Source organism: Phyllostomus discolor, chromosome X (genome assembly GCF_004126475.2).
Source record: "Phyllostomus discolor isolate MPI-MPIP mPhyDis1 chromosome X, mPhyDis1.pri.v3, whole genome shotgun sequence".
Lineage (NCBI taxonomy): Eukaryota > Metazoa > Chordata > Mammalia > Chiroptera > Phyllostomidae > Phyllostomus > Phyllostomus discolor.
In genome coordinates this window covers 62,745,292-62,767,099 of record NC_050198.1, presented here as the reverse complement: position 1 = coordinate 62,767,099, position 21,808 = coordinate 62,745,292, and the positions used below count along the sequence as shown (strand labels likewise).

General features: G+C 38.3%; 1 long non-coding RNA gene across 1 annotated transcript; it reads right to left on the bottom strand.

Moving 5' to 3' along the window:
- Positions 1 to 674: 674 nt before the first annotated feature.
- Positions 675 to 18,215, bottom strand: LOC118498463. The gene is made up of 3 exons (XR_004900953.1): positions 18,091 to 18,215; positions 3,172 to 3,174; positions 675 to 690 (listed from the first exon to the last, which is right to left on the bottom strand). It is a non-coding gene; the product is annotated as an uncharacterized LOC118498463 (long non-coding RNA).
- Between the last annotated feature and the right edge of the window lie 3,593 nt (positions 18,216 to 21,808).

The window sequence follows — 21,808 nt, the reverse complement described above, 5'->3', positions numbered from 1 at the left end:
ATGTAATACCCAAGCTTGGTTTCTCTAAGGGATCTCTCAGTAGATATAAAGAAAACTGATCAAACATTTGCTTTACAGATAACATTTGGAAAGACCACATGACATGATATCAGTTTGTTTGTATTTGTGATGAAAAGAGATGAAAGAGAATTTTAGACAAATCTCCCTCCATAAGGGTTCCAACATTTGTTTCTCAGTCTGCAGCTTATTCAACTGTTTTATCTTCATTATATCAGTAATGCTCTCTCATGGAAGGATTCACATACCAAGTGATGTGCTTGAATCAAAATAGAGCCTGAAAGCAAAGTCCACCAACAAAAATGTTGGTTTACATCTGGATGCCAAATATGAAACTGCTAGTTTTGAACTTACTGCTCCATGAGAGACTATTTAGACAATAAATCTTGACAGCATTGACCAACATAAATAGTGGGACTGATTGAGGGGGCAGGTGAATATGTTTTTTTTTCTCCAGCTTTTTAAAAATTGTTGTTCAAATATCGTTTTCTCCATTTCTTCCCCACCATTCCCACCCATCCCAGTCATCCCAACTCCCATGCTCAATCCTACCCACCTTTGATTTTATCCGTGTGTCCTTTATATATGTTCCTTGATGGCCCTTCCTGCTTTTCCCCCTGTTATCCCCTCCCACCTCCCCTCTGGTTACTGTTGGTTTGTTTATTTCAATGTCTCTGGTTATTCTGCTGGTTTAATACCACTATCTTTTCTTTCTGTTCTCTTTTTGATAAATACTTTTATTTTTTTAAGTCTTTTTTAATTGTTGTTCAAGTACAGTTGTCTCCATTTCCCCCCAACTATCTGTACTTATGTAGGAAAGATATTTTTATAATATTAAATAAAATTCTTATAAGACTTTGCATTTGCTAAAAACCTTTTTTATATTTCTGTGCATACAAAAATAATGCCCAAAATTTAGAAAGCTGTACCCTTCACTTGATTTATGTTATAAATAATGATATTTGGCTGCATATCTTTTGATTATATTAAATTTGTTCTTATTACTTTCAAGAACATAGGGGACACTTATATATGGTAAATAAAAGGAAAAAGGAAAAACACTGTGGTGGAGTCACCATGTAATTTAACATTATATAAACATTATATTTATAATGGGGTGCAGAGCCTGGGTCCCCTGAGAATGGGGGAACAACCCCACAATACTGTTTTCAGGCAAGATTGGACACAGGGTGCCCACTGAGTTGAAGGTACATTATTTAAGACACATTGCAGAGCAAAGGAAAATTAATAGTCAGGCCTTCCTGAAGGGTAGAAGACTGCTGCCCAGAGGAATTGTGTACATGACTATGAGACTATGCAGTGATTTGTGACATATCTAGGGGTATTAATGCCTTTTTGGATGTCTGTGCATCACTGGAAACTCTTGCTCTGATTAAAGGTGGTAGCCAAAAGGTAGTCAAAGACACTGGGGAGCTGACAAAAATGGCAGACACTAAAGTAGCATAGGAAAGGGTAGATATGATGTCACATCGGATGTTCTGAGCTGAACATTTAAATTAGAGCTGGCTGAAAGTCAGACAGAAAGGAGAGAGCCTCGAGGTCAGAGGAGGTCTGTTGCAGAGGTCTCTAGAGAGAACTTCAAAGAGAGACATGAGGAGAGGAAGGGTCTGCCTGGAGAAGACAGAGGCAGAGCTAATGGAGCTGCAGGAACTGATAGGCCAATCACAGACATGAGAGATCCTTGGAGTTGAACTGTGACCAAGAATGCTAAGCTGCAGACTTCTGCTTCTCTGGAGTACAAAGTCACTCTCTTGGTATGGGGAATTTTGGTACGGGACTTTAGAGCTTGGTGCAAGCCCACTCTCTGGGGTTTTGGCATTTTGGATATTCTAGACCTCTGGTCCTGATCCATGCACAGACTGATGCACTTGTGGGGCCAGAACATGTGGGTCCCACCAAGGACTTAGACCCTGAATGGATGGGAACCTACTCCTGGAGACAGGGTCCCATGAAGGGATGCGTGTCTTTCTAGGCTCCAGCATTTGAGTCACTGTGATCCAGTGTAGCATGGCACATGGTTTCCTGAACTGCTAACAGAGGCTGAGTACAATGTGCCCCAGATCCTGAAGGAGAGAGCTGTTCTGAGAGGATGGCAACTCTGAAACTCACAATTGGACATTCCAGAGAGATGGAGACCTGTTTGCATGACTGGCTGATGCATTGATAAATATATGGGGAACTTCTGGACATAGTTCTGGCTTGTAGCCTTGTAGGGAGAAAAGGAAGTTCTGTGTCTTGTGGGAGAGGAGGGCTCTGAGCAGGAGTGCTCTTGGCCCCCACAAGGTTGCAATCTCATTAACAAAAATCTGTATCCTTCAGCACTAATTGTTGAGTTATGTGAATGGGAGTTGCCAAGTGGCCAAGCCCTAGTTTGCATGCTTATATATTGTTAAGATCTAAAATTTTCTTAGAGAGTGAAAGAAGCTTAAACTCCAAAATTAACTCTTTTCAGGATTCCTTTCCCATATAGCATGATATATTGACAAGAAATGAAATATTTCTTAATCAGGTAAACTAAAATATTTCAGGTGAAATTATCTAAATTATGTTTTTGCTTATTTTCAGCATCAACACAACAGTTGAATAAATTCAGAGATTTATGTAATATTGTGTACAATTGTATCTTTTTTACCTCTCCTCAAACTCTGGAAAAATAGCTCTTACCATTCAACAATACAATGAAAGAGACAATGAAATTAGGAAATGTTCTGTATAACAATGGGCCATTTTTAAATGACCATGGAGGTGTTTAGGGTGACATGAAAGCCATTGTACTTGGCACTGCATTTCTTTCATATTGTGAAACTCTTAGTGCGTGTTTTTGGATAGAGAGGGTGTGATATAAGTGAAAGGTGAAAGGGTAATGGTGAAACTTCACTGCTGGTTTTACCAAAACATTTTCATACTAAAACATACCCTCCTGGGGAGCACTGACAGATGGAGTAAATTAAAACAATCCACCATACCTGAGAATCCTGCACAGTGGCAGCTGGATCCATTAAGAAGTTGTGAAGAAATATCAGTCATTATTAAAGTAAGTCCTCTGAGACCAGGACACAGAAGATTATTTTGCAAATGCCTCCCCTGCAGGGGCTCTGGTAATGTACTGTAATATGAACATGTAACCATCACTCACTAAATCCAGTGTTAGTGGACAACTTTGAATAATACAGCTCCAAGTAAACTGATGATACATTTATTTTATTTAATGTACCTACTCAATTCACTTGGAAATAAAGGGGGAGGATATTTGTCTGAGGCATTAAATAATCCTTCTCTCCTGGTTATTAATATGTTAGTATTTGTAATTACACTGTAAATAAAAATTTCTGTATAAGTACTAGACATTATCCTGTGGTACATACAGCAGCAGCTAATCCATAAGGAAAAAAAAAAAAAACAGGACAACAGTACATAACCATGATAAAAAGTCAGATGCAGACTTCCTCATCAGCCATGCCCTCCACTCTACCATGCACTGAAATAAGTCAATTCCCTAAAATGTGCCAAAGTTCAGTAAACCATACCTGAAGAGAAGGAAAACTTCATGGATAGCAAAAACAAACAAACAAACAAACAAACAAACAAACAACAACCAGATAGCTCTGCAACCATATTATGCTTACAGTATTGCATTCAGTATGAAACTGCAATCTTAGCCTGGCCAAAAGACAGGCTAATTTGTATAGCAAAGCTTTGCTCAGTTGCTGCTGCTAGCTTAGTGCTGTGGTGAGTGGAAAAGCTCTTGCCATGGTGACTGCCTAACCTAGGTCTCTGGCATAACCGCTGTTGTCATTGGGTAAATTGTAAATGACAAAAAAAAAAAAAAAAACCTCTCAAATTTAAGTGCAGTTCACTTGTAATTAGTGTACAAATCAAATTAGGAGCATAGACAGAAATGTTTGTCATCCGAAATGGCACACTGACCTGTCTATAATTCCATGAGTAAACCACTAGAAGCCTAACAGAAGCAGTTTTGTTTTTAAAAACTTCTTAATATTAAGTAACATTTCAGAGCTAAGCCTCAAATCTCAGGGAGGCTCTGGACTGGAATGCATTTCTAAATAAGTTTTTCCCAGAATTTTTAATTTTATACAACTCATTGTTGGCATATATTTATCATCTACTACTACAACCATTTCAAAAATAAAGTACATTTTAAAGTATAAGAAATAAGAAAGACATAAAAACAGAATAAATGAACTGGCATAAGAAAGTGCATGTAGCTCTGTCTGGTGTGGCTCAGTGGACTGAATTCTGGTCTGTGAATCAAAGGGTCACTGGTTCTATTCCCAGTCTAGGGTATATTCCTGGGTTGCAGGCTAGGTCCCCAGTTAGCGGGCACACAAGAGGCAACCACACATTGATGTTTCTCTCCCTCTTTTTCTTCCTCTCTTCCTCTCTCTAAAAATAAATAAATAAAATCTTTAATTTTTTAAATTGCATGAATAACAAGAAATCAGACTGTAGCATAAAATGCCCTGAATGATCTAGCCCCTATTTCTTTGACCACATCTTGTGCTTCTCTCCCTCACGTTCATAATGAGACACTGACCTGCATTATATCATTTCACAGCTATAATCTTGTTTTTTACTCAGAGTCTTTAACTTGCTGTTTTTCTGCCTGGAGCACTATTACTCCAGTTGTTCTTGTGTATCTTCTCAAGCAGGTCTTATCATAAATAATGCCTTTTAAAAAGATGTTCTCCTTTATTCATCCCCCTTTATTCCTTTAACCCATTTTTTCATAGCATTTGTCATCCTCTATTATTATTTGATTTATTCATTTTATATGTTTATATCCTTGTTGTCTTGCTCTTATATCTCAAAATGTCAGTTCTTGGAAGGATGTTCATCTGCTTTATTAAATGTTATTTACCTACCATCTTCCAGACTTCAAATGATATCTGAAAACTACCAGTCATTTGATAAATGTTTGTTGAAGGAATCAGTGAATGACTTACCCAGATATCATGTTAAATTCTTTATAGAAATTATTATATGTAGTCTACATAATAATGCTATAAATTAAATCTATTATTGCCCTTATTTTACAAATAAATAAGCTAAACTTAGACAATTAACTAAATTATCAAAGGCAATGGGTATAAGAAATAAATATTAAAGCTAGGACTCAGAGGCAGAATTTAATTCTATTTGACTCTGGAAGCCGTTCTATTAATTTAATTCTATACTTCTTATTTGATTTAGAAAATCTTTAACAAGTTTTTAGATTTAAAATTATAAAAGTAAGCAAATAGATTGGAGGGCTGAATTATATTACAGTCCCAAAATTTTACTACTGAAATTGGAATGATGACCCACAACAAATAAAGTGAAGCAATAGGAGTAAATTTGAAATGTTCTTAATATTTAAATAATCAGATGAGAAAGAATGGTTAAGAGGAACCTTAGTTTATAAATTGCTTTTGTGAAAAAAGAATCATGGAAGTTTTATTTGACTCTAAGTTCATGTGTCCTAGCAAAATGATGTGACTGACACAAAACAAATAAAAAAACAAGCTGCTACAAATATGCTATATTAATATAAACCTAGTCTCCAAGTAGGGCTGCATTGTAATTTTCATTGATCAAAGCATTATGACCAATTACAGAAGTTAATTTTTTTTCATTTTTTTAAATTTTATTTTAATCATTGTTCAAATACAATTTTCTCCTTTTTACTCCCAATCCAGCCCCCCTCCTAACCCTCCCCATTGTCCTCCCATTACCACCCTCCCCTTAGTTTATGACCATGTGTCCTTTAAGTTTGCTCCTGTGAACCCTTCCCATGTCCCCTGAAATTCCCTCTACTCTCTTCTGTGGGCACTGTCAGCCTGACCTCTATTTCAGTGTCTTTGGTTGTATTTTGCTTCTTTCTTTGTTTTGTTGCTTAGGTTCCTGTTAAAGGTGAGATCATATGGTATTTGTCTTTCACTGCCTGGCTTATTTCGCTTAGCATAATGTTTTCCAGCTCCATCCACGCTGTTGCAAAGGGTAGGAGCTCCTTCTTTCTTTCTGCTGCATAGAATTCCATTGTGTAAATGTACCATAGTTTTTTGATCCATCCATTTACTAATGGGCATCTCAGTTGCTTCCAGCATCTAGCTATTGTAAATTGTGCTGCTATGAACATTGGGATGCATAGGTTCTTTTGAATTGGTGTTTTAGTAGTCTTAGGATAGAGTCCCAGCAGTGGAATGGCAGAGTCAAAAGGCAGGTCCATTTTTAGTTTTCTGAGGAAGTTCCATACTGCTTTCCATAGTGGTTGTACCAGTCTGCAGTCCCACCAGCAGTGCACTAGGGATACCTTTTTCTCCACAACCTCCCTAACACTTGTTGTTTGTTGCTTTGTTTATGATGGCCATTCTGTCTGGTGTGAAGTGGTATCTCATCGTGGTTTTAATTTGCATCTCTCTGATAGCTAGTGAAATTGAACATCGTTTCATGTGCCTTTGGATTTTCTGTATGTCCTCCTTGGAGAAGTGTCTGTTCAAGTCCTTTGCCCACTTTTTAATTGGATTCCTTGTCTTCTTAGACTGCAGTCTTGTAAGTTCTTTATATATTTTGGAGATTAAACCCTTGTCTGAGGTATCATTGGCAAACACGATTTCCCATACAGTTGGTTCTCTTTTAATTTTGATACTGTTTTCTTTACTGTGCAGAAGCTTTTAATTTTGACGAGATCCCATTTGTTTATTCTTTCCTTTATGTCCCTTGCTCTAGGGGACAAGTCTGTAAAAAAGTTTCTTTGTGAAATATCTGAGATTTTCCTACCTACATTCTCCTCTGTGACTTTAATGGTGTCACAGTTTATATTTAAGCCTTTTATCCACCTTGAATTTATTTTTGTATATGGTGTAAGATGGGGCTCAAGTTTCATTTTTTTGCACGTGGCTGTCCAGTTCTCCAAACACCATTTGTTCAATAGGTGATTTTTATTCCATTTTATGTTGCTGGCTCCTTTGTCAAATATTCATCGACCATAGAGACTTGGGTTTATTTCTGGGCTCTCTGTTCTGTTCCATTGGTCTATGTGCCTGTTTTTATGCCAGTACCAGGCTGTTTTCATTACAGTGGCCTTGTAGTGTAGTTTAGTGTCGGGTATTGTGATCCCTCCTACTTCACTCTTCTTTCTCAAAATTACAGCAGCTATTCGGGGTCGTTTATTATTCCATATAAATTTTTGAAGTGTTTGTTCTATGTCTGTCAAATATGCCATTGGTACTTTAATGGGAATTGCATTGAATGTGTAAATTGCTTTGGGTAGTATGGACATTTTGATGATATTAAATCTTGCAATCCATGAACACAGTGTATGTTTCCATTTGTTTGTGTCTTCCTTGATTTCTTTCCTGAGTGTTACATAGTTTTCTGAATACAGGTCTTTTGCCTGTTTGGTTAGGTTTATTCCTAGATATTTTATTTTTCTTTTTGCTATTTCAAATGGGGTTTTTTCCTTGATATCTGCTTCTCCTGTTTCATTGTTGGTGTACAGAAATGCCTTTGATTTCTGGATATTGACTTTGTATCCCACTGTTTTGCAAATTCATTTATTAGGTCAAGCAGTTTTTTGGTGGAGTCTATAAGATTTTCTATGAACACTGTCATGTCATCTGCAAACAGTGATAGTTTTGTTTCCTCCTTTTTGATTGGATGCCTCTTGTTTCTTTTTCTTGTCTTATTGCTGTGGCTAAAACTTCCAGTACTATATTGAATAGAAGTGGTGAAAGTGGACAGCCTTGCCTTGTTCCTGAAACTAGTTGGGAAAGATTTTAACTTTTGCCCATTGAATATGATGTTGGCTGTAGGTCTCTCCTATATGGCCGTTATTATGTTGAGGAATGTTCCCTCTGTTCCCATTTTGCTGAGTGTTTTTATTATGAATGGGTGCTGTACCTTATCAAATGCTTTTTCTGCATCAATTGATATCATCATGTGGTTTTTATCTTTGCTTTTGTTTATGTGATATATTACACTTACTGACTTGCGAATATTGAACCATCCTTGCATCCCTGGAATGAATCCCACTTGGTCATGGTGTATGATCTTTTTAATGTATTGTTGGATGAGGTTTGCCAGTATTTTGTTGAGGATTTTAGCGTCAATGTTCATCAGTGATATTAGCCTAAAGTTTATTTTCTTCATTCTTTATCTGGTTTTGGAATTAGGATGATGTTGGGCTCATAAAAAAAGTTTGGGAGACTCCCAACTTTTTGGATTTTTTGGAATAGTCTGTGAAGGACAGGGGTTAGCTCTTCCTTAAATGCTTTGTAGAATTCTCCTGTAAAACCGCTACTTCAGGGATTTTGTGTTTTGGGAGTTTTTTGATTACTACTTCAATTTCTTTTGTTGTTATTGGTCTGTTCAGGCTTTCTGATTCTTTTTCATTGAGTTTGGAAGATTATATTTTTCTAGAAATTTGTCCATTTCACCTAGGTTTGCAAATTTCTTGGTATACAGCTCTTTGTAGTAATTTCTTACAATCCTTTCTATTTCTGTGTTGTCTGTTGTAATCTCTCCTCTTTCATTTACAATTTTATTTATTTGGGTCTTCTCTCTTTTTTTCTTGATGAGTCTGCTTAAAGGCTTGTCGATTTGGTTTATCTTCTCAAAGAACAAGCTCTCGGATTTATTGATCCTTAGAATAGTGCTTTTAGTCTCTATGTCATTTAATTCTGCTTTGATCTTGGTTATTTCCTTCCTTCTGCTTGCTCTGGGCTGTCTTTGTTGTTGTTCCTCGAGTTCTTGTAGACATAGGGTTAGGTTGTTTGTTTGGAATGTTTCTAACCTTTTTAGGTGGGCCTGTATCGCTATGAACTTCCCTCTCAGGACTGCCTTGGCTGTGTCCCATAAGTTTTGGGTTGTTGTGAGTTTGTTTTCATTTGTTTCCAGAAATCTTTTGATTTCTTCCCTAATAGCATTCTTGACCCATTTATTGTTTAGTAGCATGCTATTTAATCTCCATTATTTTGAGTGTTTTGAGTTTGTTTCCTTGGGGTTGGTTTCTAGCTTCAGTCCCTTGTGGTCTGAGAAAATGCTTGGTATGATTTCAATTTTCTTGAAATTGTTGAGGCTTGTTTTGTGTCCTATCATGTGGTCTATCTTTGAGAATGTCCCATGTACATTTGAAAAGAATGTATATTTAGCTTCTGTTAGATGGAGGGCTCTGTACATATCAATAAAGTCCATTTCATCAAGGGTATTGTTCAATGCCACAATATCTTTTTTTTTTTTTTTGATATTTTGTTTGGAAGATCTGTCCATTTTTGATAGTGGGGTGTTAAAATTGCCCACTATAATTGTTTTGCTGTCCATATCTTTCTTGAAGTCCTCTAAGATTTCCGTTATGTATTTGCGTGCTCCTACATTGGGTGCATATGTATTTACAATATGTATGTCTTCTTGATGGATTCTTCCCTTGAGTATTATGAAGTGCCTTCTGGGTCTCTCTTTATGGACCTTTTCTGGAAGTATATTTTGTCTGATATGAGTATTGCTACCCCGGCTTTTTTTTCCTGTCCATTTGCTTGGAAGATTTGTTTCCAGGCCTTCACTTTCAGCCTGTGCAGGTGTTTTTTCCTGAGGTCGGTCTCTTGTAGACAGCAGATATTTGGGTCATTTTTTCTTATGCATTCCGCTATTCTATGTCTTTTGATTGGGGCATTTAATCCATTTACATTTAAGGTTATTACTGATAGGTACTTATTCATTGTCTTTTATGTATGTGTTTTCCACTCTCTTTATCTCTCTCTCTTTTCCCTCCCTTCCTTAAAGCAGTCCCTTTAGAATCTCTTGGAGAGCTGGTTTGGTGGAGGTGTATTCTTTTAGACTTCTTTTGTCTGGGAAGCTTCTTATTTGGCCTTCTATCTTGATTGAGAGCCTTTCTGTGTAAAGTAGCTTTGGTTGCAGACCCCTGGTACTCATTATTTAGAATATTTCTTGCCATTCTCTTCTGGCTTCGAGTGTTTCCATTGAGAAGTCAGCTGTTAGCCTTATTGGGGCTCCCTTGTATGTTACTTCCTTTTTCTCCCTTGCTGCCTTTAAGATTCTCTCTTTGTCTTGAAATTTTGCCATTTTAATTATGATGTGTCTTGAGGTGGGTCTCTTTGGGTTCCTCTTGATTGGGACTCTCTGTGTTTCCTGGATTTGTGTGACTTTTTCTCTCAACAAATTAGGGAAGTTCTCCTTCATTACTTGTTCAACTAGGTTTTTGACCCCTTGCTCTTCTTCTTCTCCTTCTGGTATCCCTATTATACGGATATTATTATGTTTCATATTGTCTAGCATTTCCCTTAATCCCTCTTCATTCTTTCTATGCCTCTTTTCCTTTTCTTGCTCTTTCTGGATGCCGTTTTTTACTTTGTCCTCCAACTCGCGATTCCGATCTTCTGTTTCATCGATCCTACGTTTCATTCCTTCTAATGTGTTCTTCAGTTCAGAAATTGTATTCTTCATTTCCTCTTGACTTTTGTTGAGAGTTTCTATTTCCTTTTTCATGTTTATATAGTTTGCAGTGAGGTTGGTGTAGTTTCCCTCTAGTTTCTGAAAGCTCATTGTGAGTTCATTGAACTTCCTGATAATCATTGTTTTGAACTCACCACCTGATCGTTGAGTTGCCTCTATTTCATTTAGCACTTTTCCTAAAGCTTCCTCTTTTCCCTTCAATTGGGGGTTGTTTCTTTGTTTTCTCATTGTTCATGGGTTTCTTGTTTTTCCTTCTTGTTTCTTAAATTGATCTGTTCTGATTTCCTTTAATTATGGTGTGAACTTCTGTGGTAGAATATTAGTGAGATTCAGTGGTGCAATCTCCTTCGTGTGTCCTGGTGTTCACAGCTTCTCCCTACTCTTTTTTTTTGTGATCAGCTGGAGGAGTAAGGTGAAATGGTTTAAGACAGCAAGACAGTCTAGTATGATAATTACATTAGCAGCCTGTAGAGAAGAGACGGGTTATCCTTTGGCTCCTTATAGTGTTAATCGTGCTCCTCCACCCCACTATCCACGTTTTAGAAAGGATGGAAAGAGGGTAAGACTCTTATTGGGGATGAGAGGATTGTTAGTTTTATCTAGAAAGCTGTGAGGCTGTGGGAGGTCAGATTCTAAGGTAGGGTTGGATTAAAGATTAGTATATAGGAGTAGTGAGTAAAAGAGTAGAGACAACCCCCACAATAGTAGAGTTCAGAAAATTGCAAAGTGGGCTGAGATCAGGTAGGGGTATTGAGTAGTATTTACAATTGTATGAACTAGGTCTTATTAACAGTAATAGTAAAGTGACAGTATTGTGGCAGAATTGATTGAGATCTAGATAACAAGAATAAAGAATATAGAACCTTGAGAGGTGTACTAATGGAATACGGATGAAGAATAGTAAATTATCAAAACATTGTGACTGAGATACCAGGAGGAACCTTTCAAATGACAGTATAACCAGCCAAGCAAAGAAGATTATACAGAAAGGAAAAGAATACCAAAATATTATTAAAATAAAAAATGTCTGAAAAGTGAGAAAAAGATAATACCAATTTACAGTAACTTGCAAGATTAAAAAAAAGGAAAGAAAAGCAGAAGATGGAGTGCAGGAGAGATAAATTTGGAGTGGAAAGAGTAATATTAGGATGAATGGAAGAGAAACATAAGGGATTGTGAGGTATAAAAATAATAAGAATTGAAAAATAAAATGTCATATAAAACACAAGATGAAATCAATCAACCAACAACAGTCACAAAAACCAAACCAAACCAAACCAAACAAACATAAAAACCTCTTGTTGGTTTCTAACTGGCCAGACCAGTTTTTCTGCTCTTGCTGGCTTCAGCTGGCTGAGGGACCTTTGAAATGCTTCTCTCTCTTCCCAGCCAGATCTCAGCAAGACTGTCAGGTACCCTGGGCGCTCCCGAGCACACTCAGTCTCTAGAGCTCACTGCTGCGTTCTTCCGGTCTCCGGGGTCCTGCAGGGTTCCAGCTGTATGATCTCAGAAGGCACCCATGATGTTTTGGGATTCACTGCGCCCTCCCTGGGAATCGTAAAAGCTCGAGACCCTTCCGGGTTCACAGCGCATGGGAGTCAGGCTTCCTGATAGGGTGCGCTTGGAGCCCTTCCCGGCTCATTGTTTTCCACAGATCCCCAACCCACCAGGCTAGGGGTGTTGGCGCCTTTCCTGACCAGGGGCGGTCGTGTTGGCTGGAGGCCCTCACTTCTCCCAGGTCTCTGGGTGGGTGTTCATAGTCCTTGAGCTATTTTTTCCCAGACCAACTGGCCAATCTGTTCCTTCAAGCAACATGTTCTCCCCTGGAGTTGCTCAACCCCAGTATTTGGGGGAGGGAGCAGCAACTCCCCTCTCCCGGGAGCCCTGAGGCAGACCCGGGAGCACCAGGGCTGGGGACTGCACACCCCTAGACCCAGCGCTGATCCCTGGGTCCCTTTTGTCCTGAAGCAGTCTCCGTATCATCTATTTTTTCAGTGATCAAAATAATTTTTGATGTCCTGCTTTCAAAAGTGATTCGGTAACCTAGTCCATTTGCTCTGTTTCTCCACCGATCCATGAGTTTCCCTCCTCTTCACGGAAGCTGAGAAAAATGCTGCCTAGAGTAAAGCCACCATCTTCCTCCCCCCAGAAGTTAATTTTTAAAAGGGAAATAGACAAACTAGAGCTTGATCTACAGAAAATGGCCAAGAATATGAGGGGTATGAAATGAGTGGAAAATAGGTAACAATGGGAGAAGTAGGTGTGCAAAGACTATATTAGAAAAGTCATATGTTATAAATTTTAAGAAACCACAATTTATGGGTGGATTACTCATTATTTTCACATAATGAAGAACCATGGCTGATGAATAGAAGTTAAGAGGGGCTACATTGCAAACAGATACATGTAACAACTTTCTAATGCTTTGTGTAACAAAGGACCCAGTTGACTCACAAAGGATGAGATTCTGTCACTGGAAATGTTCAAATAAATATAAGAAAGCCCTTAACAGGAATGCTATAGATGTGTCTCTGCTGTTGACCTTTAATCAACAGGCAGCCACATATTACTCCAGCAAAATGGGTTTATTCTGGAACAACAAAGAATTTCAATTTAGGACACATGATCTAAAGACAAACCACATGTAATTCCAGAGAAACAAAGTAGATAAATATTATTTTGTTGAGTTGGGAGGAGCTATTGTAGACTAAGAATTTATTGAAGAAAACTGAAAATTCAAAGTGTAGTGAATTTTTATTGTCTGAGTTATAGCAGTCTCCAACTGGCTGAGCTGATAATTATTAAGGAGGAATCTTTTCTTCCTCCTCCTAAGTTAGTAAAGTAGTATCACTTCTTATCAGAGTTGCAAGGTTTATCTCTTCTTGTTGGGATCAGTAGTGTGAGTTGAGTGACACATTCATGAAAGTTCTCTTGGAGACTCTCAAGTTCATTTTAAAAGGTTTCTGTTTATTAACTTTCACAATATTTGGTGAATGAAGATGAACCAGACCAGCAATTCCCAAACCTTAGTCCAATAACTGGCTCTAGGCAAAAAAAAAAAAAAAAAAAAAAACCACTAACTGACCAACCAACCAACCAACCAAACAACCAACCAAACAAACAAACAAAAAACCTAAGATTCCTGGGCAACACTATGTATTTCAGCGAAGGACACAGCAATATGTTTTTCCCCCCAAAAGATCCATAGGATACCATGGAACTCTGGGAAGATTCTAAAATCAACAGATTCCTAGTCCTCAGCATATTTATCTGTTAGACTGCTAAATTTCATTCATACTTAAACTGCTTGATTATGAGCTCTTTAATGATGTGGCCACATCATTGCTTTCTGTATAATGCCCAGCACATAGTAGGCACTCTGTAAATGTTTGTCAAATATATTAAATATTTGTGAAAGCATAAGTCAAAATTATCAGGTGAATTTGTACAGAGCAAAAAAAATCTTCCAAATGTCCCTAAAAGAAAGCAAATAGAATAAATAAATATATATAAATTCAGGCTTTGTAAATAGAAAATATTGCTAAAAAGTCTATAATTTTTTACTGTTTAAAGGTAGGTGTCTCAAAATACACAGCCATGTTACTTAATTATTTTTAAGAGAGATAAATGGAAGTAATAAGAGGTCTATCAGTTTACTAGGATTCCAGTAACAAATTTACCACAACTTAGTGACTTTATATAACCAAAGCTTATTCTCTCCTGCTTTTAAAAACTAGAAGTCAGAAATCAGGGTGTCACTAGAACTGTACTTCCCCTGAAGTCTCTGGGGTTAATCCTGCCTTGCCTCTTCCAGGCACTGCTGGTTCCTAGCTTTTCTTTGTTTGTGGTAGTATAGCTCTAATTCCACATCTCCATGTACACTTCTCCATTGTGTCTTGAATATCAACTCTACCCCTTTTTTCTCTCATAAAGACACTATTCATTGGATTTAGGCCCATGATAAATCTAAAATGATATCATCTTGAGATCCCTAAGTTAATTACATTGGTAAAGACCCTATTTCTAAATAAGTTTACATGCACAGGTGTAGGGCAAGAGGGTGGGTGGGATATGAAAAAGTTCCCTAGAACCAATTCCAAACTGTGTGTGGAGGCTTTCCCACACCAAGTAACAATTCTAAGACTCCAGAAGGGTATTCAATTCTGATATTATCTGCCCAGAGATAGAATCATATTGCACAGGTAAAAGGCTCAATCTCATAAGACTGCCCTCTAGTTCAGAGGCCAGTGAAAATCACAGGTTGATTATTCTGTTCTTCTAACCAATCAACTATAGATTGGGAGTTCTCAAGACCCCTTCTTTGTCAATTCAATTGAGACACCAGTTGCAAATCCAGGTTGTTACCTGTACTTCTGACTAACTGGCTATAAATCAGAGGTTCCCATAACCCTCTCTCTGGGTTTCATTAATTTGCTAGAATGCCTCAGAGAATTTAAGAAAACCTATTTAATTACTAGATTACTGATTTATTACAAAGGATATTAAAGGATGAGAATCAGCAGTTAGATGCAGAGATACATAGGGGCAAGCTTCCAAAAACAGAAACTCCTGTCCTCATGGAGCTTGAGGCCCATCATGGTGGCATGTGAAAATTTTCTGGCTCCTCAATGTGGAACCCCTTAGAAAAAAGGCTGATGAATTGTTTTGGGGGGCATTTCATGGAGGCATCATTATATAGTCATGATTGATTAAATCATTGCTTACTGGTGATTAATTAAACCTCAAAGCCCTCTCCCCTTCCCAGAAATCAGGTGTCACCATGGGTGAGGTAAAAAAGTCATCTAATTAACATAACAAGAGACATTTGTCACTCTTAGCACTGATAAAATTTCAAAGGTTTGGGGAGCTGTGAGTCGGAAGTGGAGATGATGACCAAATATATATTTCTTACTATAAATCAAAATATCTCAGGGAGTTAGGGCATGGACATATCTTTTGGGGAAAGCTCAACCCACTGTGGAAGGACAGTTTCATATAACCTCTAATAATAATAGCTAACATTTAGTAAGTGCATCCTATGGGCAAGGCATTCTTTAAAGTATTTTAAATGCATCAACTCGTTCATTCTCATGATGTCTAAATGAGATAGAAATTGAAGCACAGAAAGGTGTTTTACTTTTCCAGGATCACATAGTGCTAAGTGGTAGAGCTAAGACTCAAAACCATCATTGTTACAGAGATCATGATCTTAATTATTGTGCTATGCTGCTTCTGAATTACTGTCATTGCTATAATAATTATTGTAGTAAATGTAGCTATCTTTATTGAGACATTGAGTTTAGTGCTTTACATAGATTACATCACCTAACCCTCACAACAACCTTGTATAACAATTATAAGCCCTGGCTGGCGTAGCTCAGTGGATTGAGTGTGGGCTGGGAACCAAAGTGTCCCAGGTTCGATTCCCAGCCAGGGTACATTCCTGGGTTGCATGCCAGAACCCCCAGCAACCGCACATTGATGTTTCTCTTCTCTCTCTCTCTCTCTCTCTCTCTCCCCCCTTCCCTCCCTAAAAATAAATAAAATCTTAAAAAATGTATGTCTTAACCGTAATATTATAAAAAAAAATTATATTTATGAGTCCCACTTGATAGTTAAGAAAATTGAGACACAGATAGCTTAAGTAAAGCTTTTTTTTTTTAAAAAAAAGACTTTATTTATTATTTTTAGAGAAGGAAGGGAGGGAGACAGAGAGAGAGAGAAACATCAATGTGCAGTTGCTGGGGGCTGTGGCCTGCAACCTAGGCATGTGCCCTGACTGGGAATCGAACCTGCAACACTTTGGTTCGCAGCCTGCACTCAATCCACTGAGCTACGCCAGCCAGGCTTAAGTAAAGCTTTTAATGTTATACATATAAAAAATGTTGGATTCAAGATTAAATGACCCAACTCTAGTGTTGGTGGGCTTAATAACATATAAAACACTGACTCCAGGATTAAAATTTTCATTTACTCATCACTTATCTTTCTTCCATAGTACTTGGTTATATTATGTGATCAATGAAATTTTGCAGAATGAATTAGATTAATAATGCTACAATAATTACATTGTGCTTCAGCTAGATATTGTTTTACTTGTCAGTGTGTCAATCTCTGTCTGACTTTATCTCCTCCTTCATGTCTATATGTCAGTATTGGCAAGCATGTCATTCTTCAAAGAATTCTATAAGGCAGCTAGATAGGTCTATGGAAGGGTAGTTCTTAAGTGATAGATGCATATGCACAGGGAGTCATGCTCCAAACAAGCATTCTGTCCAAACCAATCCAATTCAAATCATATACTTATTAAAAAATGTCTAAGAACAAACTGTAAGTCACATCAAAGACCCTGAAAATATTCCATCAGGATAGTCTATATGCCAAATCAACTGAATGTCAACATATTTCCTACTATGTTCATATTTCAACTGTCAAGTCAATAAACAAAAAACCCTCCAATTACTGCCTAAGGAGGGAATTAAAGTAACATGCTATCCACTGTTCTTGCTGTACATTATCTCTTTGAAACTAATGGTTAATGTAAATATCTAACCCTAAATACAGATATTGTAACTGGAAAAGATACCGGCATTCAGGCTGCCTGTCACTACCAAATCCAATAAGCAATGACAGCAATTGAATCTTTTATGGGTGCTTTATTCAGATGGCCGGTGATCCAAAAAGATGGCAAGTTCACACCTTAATAAACCATCTTGCCTTCTCTCTCCTGGCCAGATCTTTTATAAGGGGGTGGGAGAAGACAAACAAGGTGAGGTGAGGGCTTTGAGATTCAGAAGCTGCAACATTCCTGTCCTGGGCAGTTAGCTGATCCCAAGGGGGAGGGGTGGTCATCTGCTCTCCCTGGAACAAAGGTCTGGATGTCCCCAGGTGGAAGTCTTCTATCAGTGCCCCAGGAGGTTGGCTGTTTTTCCCAGGAGCCAGGATGGGCCTTATCTGTAGTTTCTGAAACAAAAGCTTTAACATACACATTATTTGCTAGACTCATAACATTTTACCTTAAGCTAAAATTTTCCAAGTCTTGAGTCCCCTATCACTCCCCACTGTGTATGTAACTGGAAAAGATACCGGCATTAGTATTAAACTATCTCATTTCTATGAGATCAGAACTTAGCATTGGTCGGGGGTTGGTTAAGAATACACCTAATTGCAGCCCTACACAATGAGGCATATTGTATGCAACAACAAGCTATGATACTGAAGAAAATGACAAGGATAAAAACAATAAATGCCTCTCAAAGACCAGGTATACTAGGCAGCCAGGAGGTTAGTTTAGACAAGTCAATACTAAAGAATCTTCCTCTCTGTTTTACATTAGACATTACATTATTTACTTGCTTTACTTTTTGTTCTATGAGCTGTGAACTATCAGTTAAAACAGCAGAGTCCTTTTAAAATTTTCACATCCATGATTATGCCTTATAAGAAGGTAGTCTATAGCTACACAGTTATCCAGTACTGCTTTTCTAACTTGTCTTAGTTCTTGACTAATGGCACTGATGGCTTGCAAGGTGGCATTCAAAGCTTTTGCCACAGCGCAGGCTAATCTGCTCATTCCTACATTACATAAGTTACCATGGTTGGCATTACAAATATGATTAAGTACACATATTCAACAGGGCTAAAAGGTGTAAGTCACTGATGCAATCAGATGTAAGGGAGAGATCTCATCGAACCCATGTCAAGCAGGGCTTCTGAGGTATAAATACTGTCAGTCTTCCCAGAGAGCATAATCCCCCAGAGCTATTTGCTAAAACATAGGAATAGGCAATTTACATATCAGAAACCATCCTGTTGGCAATTTAACAGGAGCATAGGCATAAGATACATCAGTGGTGGTGGTGCAATTCATCTTCACACCTGCTGAGAACACGAGACAGTTTTAGTACAATTGACAAAAGTTGCACACTCTCTAGCTGGAGTACACTAGTGACCTTTAAGGAAAACATTTCCCTGTCCTTTATAGTTACCACTGGTCCCCAATTATAAATATAAGAGTAGGTCATTTTCTTTTCAATATCATCAAACACAGTATAATTTATAAGGCTTTCTAAAGGAGTATGGGCACTTATAAGGCATGAAGCAAAACTTTTGTTAAAAAAGTTCCTCCTGCAAAGTAAAAGTTAGAAATATTCAGAACAATCTTGCTAAATATACCCAAATATTTTCATCTTGTTTGAATGGAATAAGTTGTCTATAACAAGGCTTTAAAGAGGAGGTAAAGACAAGAACATAAGTCATTGTTTTTCAAAGATGACTTTCAGATCTTCTTCCAGTGCCTTCTTTATTCTGGTGTGACGAGGCCAAGGTTTTATTTCCACCAGTTTCACCACGGTATGGGTGGTGAGGAATATGTCCCAATGTCTAGTCCACTTTCCTCCTAGTTGGGTTTTTGGAAATGCCATCATCCAAATCTTGAGGAACATTTTGTCTGCAGGCTCAAAGGAATGCAGCAAACCTGTGAGAGAAAAGTCTCTAATACAGGCAAGGTCATTTATCACAGCTAAGGTCTGACTTAAATGTTATACATAATTTTTACTTTCAGTTTTATAAATCTATATACATATCTCTCACCCCAATTGTGACCTGAAATGGCTACCTGTAAGCAATTTTATAGGGACTCAACTGAATCCCACTTTGAGGAGCCACCCTTATCCTGAGCAAGTCAATAGGTAAAGCCTGATCCCAATGAAGATGAGCTTTTTGATAGTTTGGCTATATTTTCTTCAAGATATGGTTCATCTTCTCTATCTTCTCAGAAGCCTGAGATCTCCATGTCATGTGGGGTCTCCACTTGATTCTTAAAATTTACTAACCTCCTGTGTAATTTCTGAAATGAAGGCAGGTCCATTAACAATCTGGATGCTGCCAGGGGGGCCAAAGTGAGATTATTTCCTTTAGTAAAGTTTTCACTGCCTGTACAGATTTCTCTATTTTAGTAGGATAAGCTTCTATCCATCATGAGAAAAGGTGCCAACAAAAACTAACAAATATTTCCACTCTCAGACCCTTGACATCTGAGTAAAGTCTATTTGCCAGTCCTCAAATGGGCACTGTCCTTGGTATTGCTTTCTTTTTCCTTTGATGGAGTTATGTTTTGGGGTTGTTCTCCTGGCACATAACACACATCTAGCAACTACTTTTCTTATGGCTTTAGAAATTCCAGGACCTGCAAGCCACAGTTTGACATAGGTGGTTAATGAGTCTTTTCCACAGTGTGTGGCCTTGTGCAAATGCTTTATGACTGGCTCTACTAAATGTTCAGGAAAACAGTTTAGCTCCTTTCTTATTCTTTTTCTATTGGCTATCAGGACCCTCTTCATTAAAACCCCATCCCTTAACTTTTTCTAAGTCTGCAGTCGAATATTCTGGGTCTAATTTTGAGAAGTCCAAAACAAGTACCAATGGCATTATAAATATTCCTTTAGCATCCTCTTTTGTTGCCTGTTCAGCCAGATTGCTTTCTCTAGCTATTTTAGTGTCCTCTTTGTGATGCCCTGGGCAGTGCATAACTGCCACCTGTAAAGGTATCTGAAAACCTTTAATGATTTTAAAATTTCTGCTGCATGCTTAATCTCCTTTTTATTTGGAGATTAACAGTTCTTTGTCTTTCCAGATGAAACCATGTGCATGCAAAATCAGGAAAGCTTACCTTGAGTTGATACACACATTCATTCTCTTTACATGACACAATTCCAGTACCCTTGTCAATGCAGTCAGTTCAGCTTTCTGAGCAGTGGTTCCTGGTGCAAGGCTTTGGCCTCCACTAGTCCTTGAAGAGCCACAATTGCATACCCAGCCTCTCTGCTTCCTTTGTCCATATAACTGCTTCTATCTGTATAGAGAGTCCAGTATGCTTCTTCTAAAGGATGGTCCTGTAAATCACTTCTGCTGGAATATACTTCATTAGTTATTTCAGCACAGTCATGTATTAGTGCAGCCAAGTCAGGGTCTGGGAGAAGAAAGTCAGAAATTACTTTATTTACAGTTTTGAGGGAGACATTGGGATTGTTGAGAAGAAAGGGCTTGGTACCTGCCCATTCTTTCAGCAGTCACCTACATATTTCTCTTTTGCTCTAGCAGAATCAACACTTGCTGGGACTCATAACTGGCATAGGCTGTCCCAAGACAAATTTTTTCAGCTTCCTGCAAGAGCTTTCAGGTGGCTGCCACTCTCAAGCAGGCTGGCCACCCCTGGACAGTATGATTTAATTTCCTTGACAATTATGTGATAGACTGCAAATGTCACTAAGCATTTGGATGAGGAATTCTAGGGCAATGCCCTATTTCTCACACACATATCATTGAAAAGGCTTCAGTAGGTTTGAAAGTTCCAAGGCTGGTGCTGAAATCAGGTGCACTTTCAGGGACTCAAAAGCCTGAGTACTCTCCTTTATTCATTCTAAAGGGCTATATTTCATTCCCTTCAGAGCCTCACACAGTGGACTAGCAGTGAGCCCAAAGTTTTGAATTCAAATGCAGTAGTTATTTACCATCCCCAGGAATCTCCTTAACTGTTTCCTGGTGTTGGAAGGGGTACTCTGTGGACTTTTGCTGCACGACCTGCACCATACTCAGACTTTGCTGCTCAGGGATGCCTTTCCCCATTCCCTCAAGGAGGCATCTCTTATAATGTGCTAAGAGAGAAAGGCCATCCCCATTAGGGTCCCAGTTGGGCTCAGTTACAGGTATTACCCTGAGAAGGCCCAGAGCCCCATCTGGATTTTCTTGGTGTAACCTCCGAGCTTCTTCATTTGCCTTATCCAACATCAGCCTCCGTTCATCCTCCTTATTGAAGCAAAGAATTCAATAAGGCTCATATATCTGCCCAATTGAGATTGATAAGTGGCAAAAACTGATGCAACCAAATCAGTCATTTTAGCAGGGTTATGCCCATAAGAAGGGTTTGAGCTTTTCCAGTTTAACAGATCCAATGTAGTAAATAGAGTATGTGCCCAATAATATCCAGCAGGCTGGCCCTCTGGCCTTACTCCCACTGAAAGTCTCCAAAAAGGATATTGCCCTGAAAGTCCCCAAAAAGTCCCAGTAGGGGCTTTTTCTCCACCGAATCTGGTTCCTTGACTGATTCAAGACAGTGATGCCAGTCCAGGCGCACTTTCCCCATTTCACTCATAGGAGTGGATCCCCTGGGGCTGCAGGAACTATGACCAGGTTGCAGTGGTCATAATATCTAGATCTTCCTGGCCCCTCTCCTCTGAGCTTCTATCTTTCACATGTAAATTCGGTTTTCTCTGAGCCATTAACTTATTTTCCTCTTTTTTTT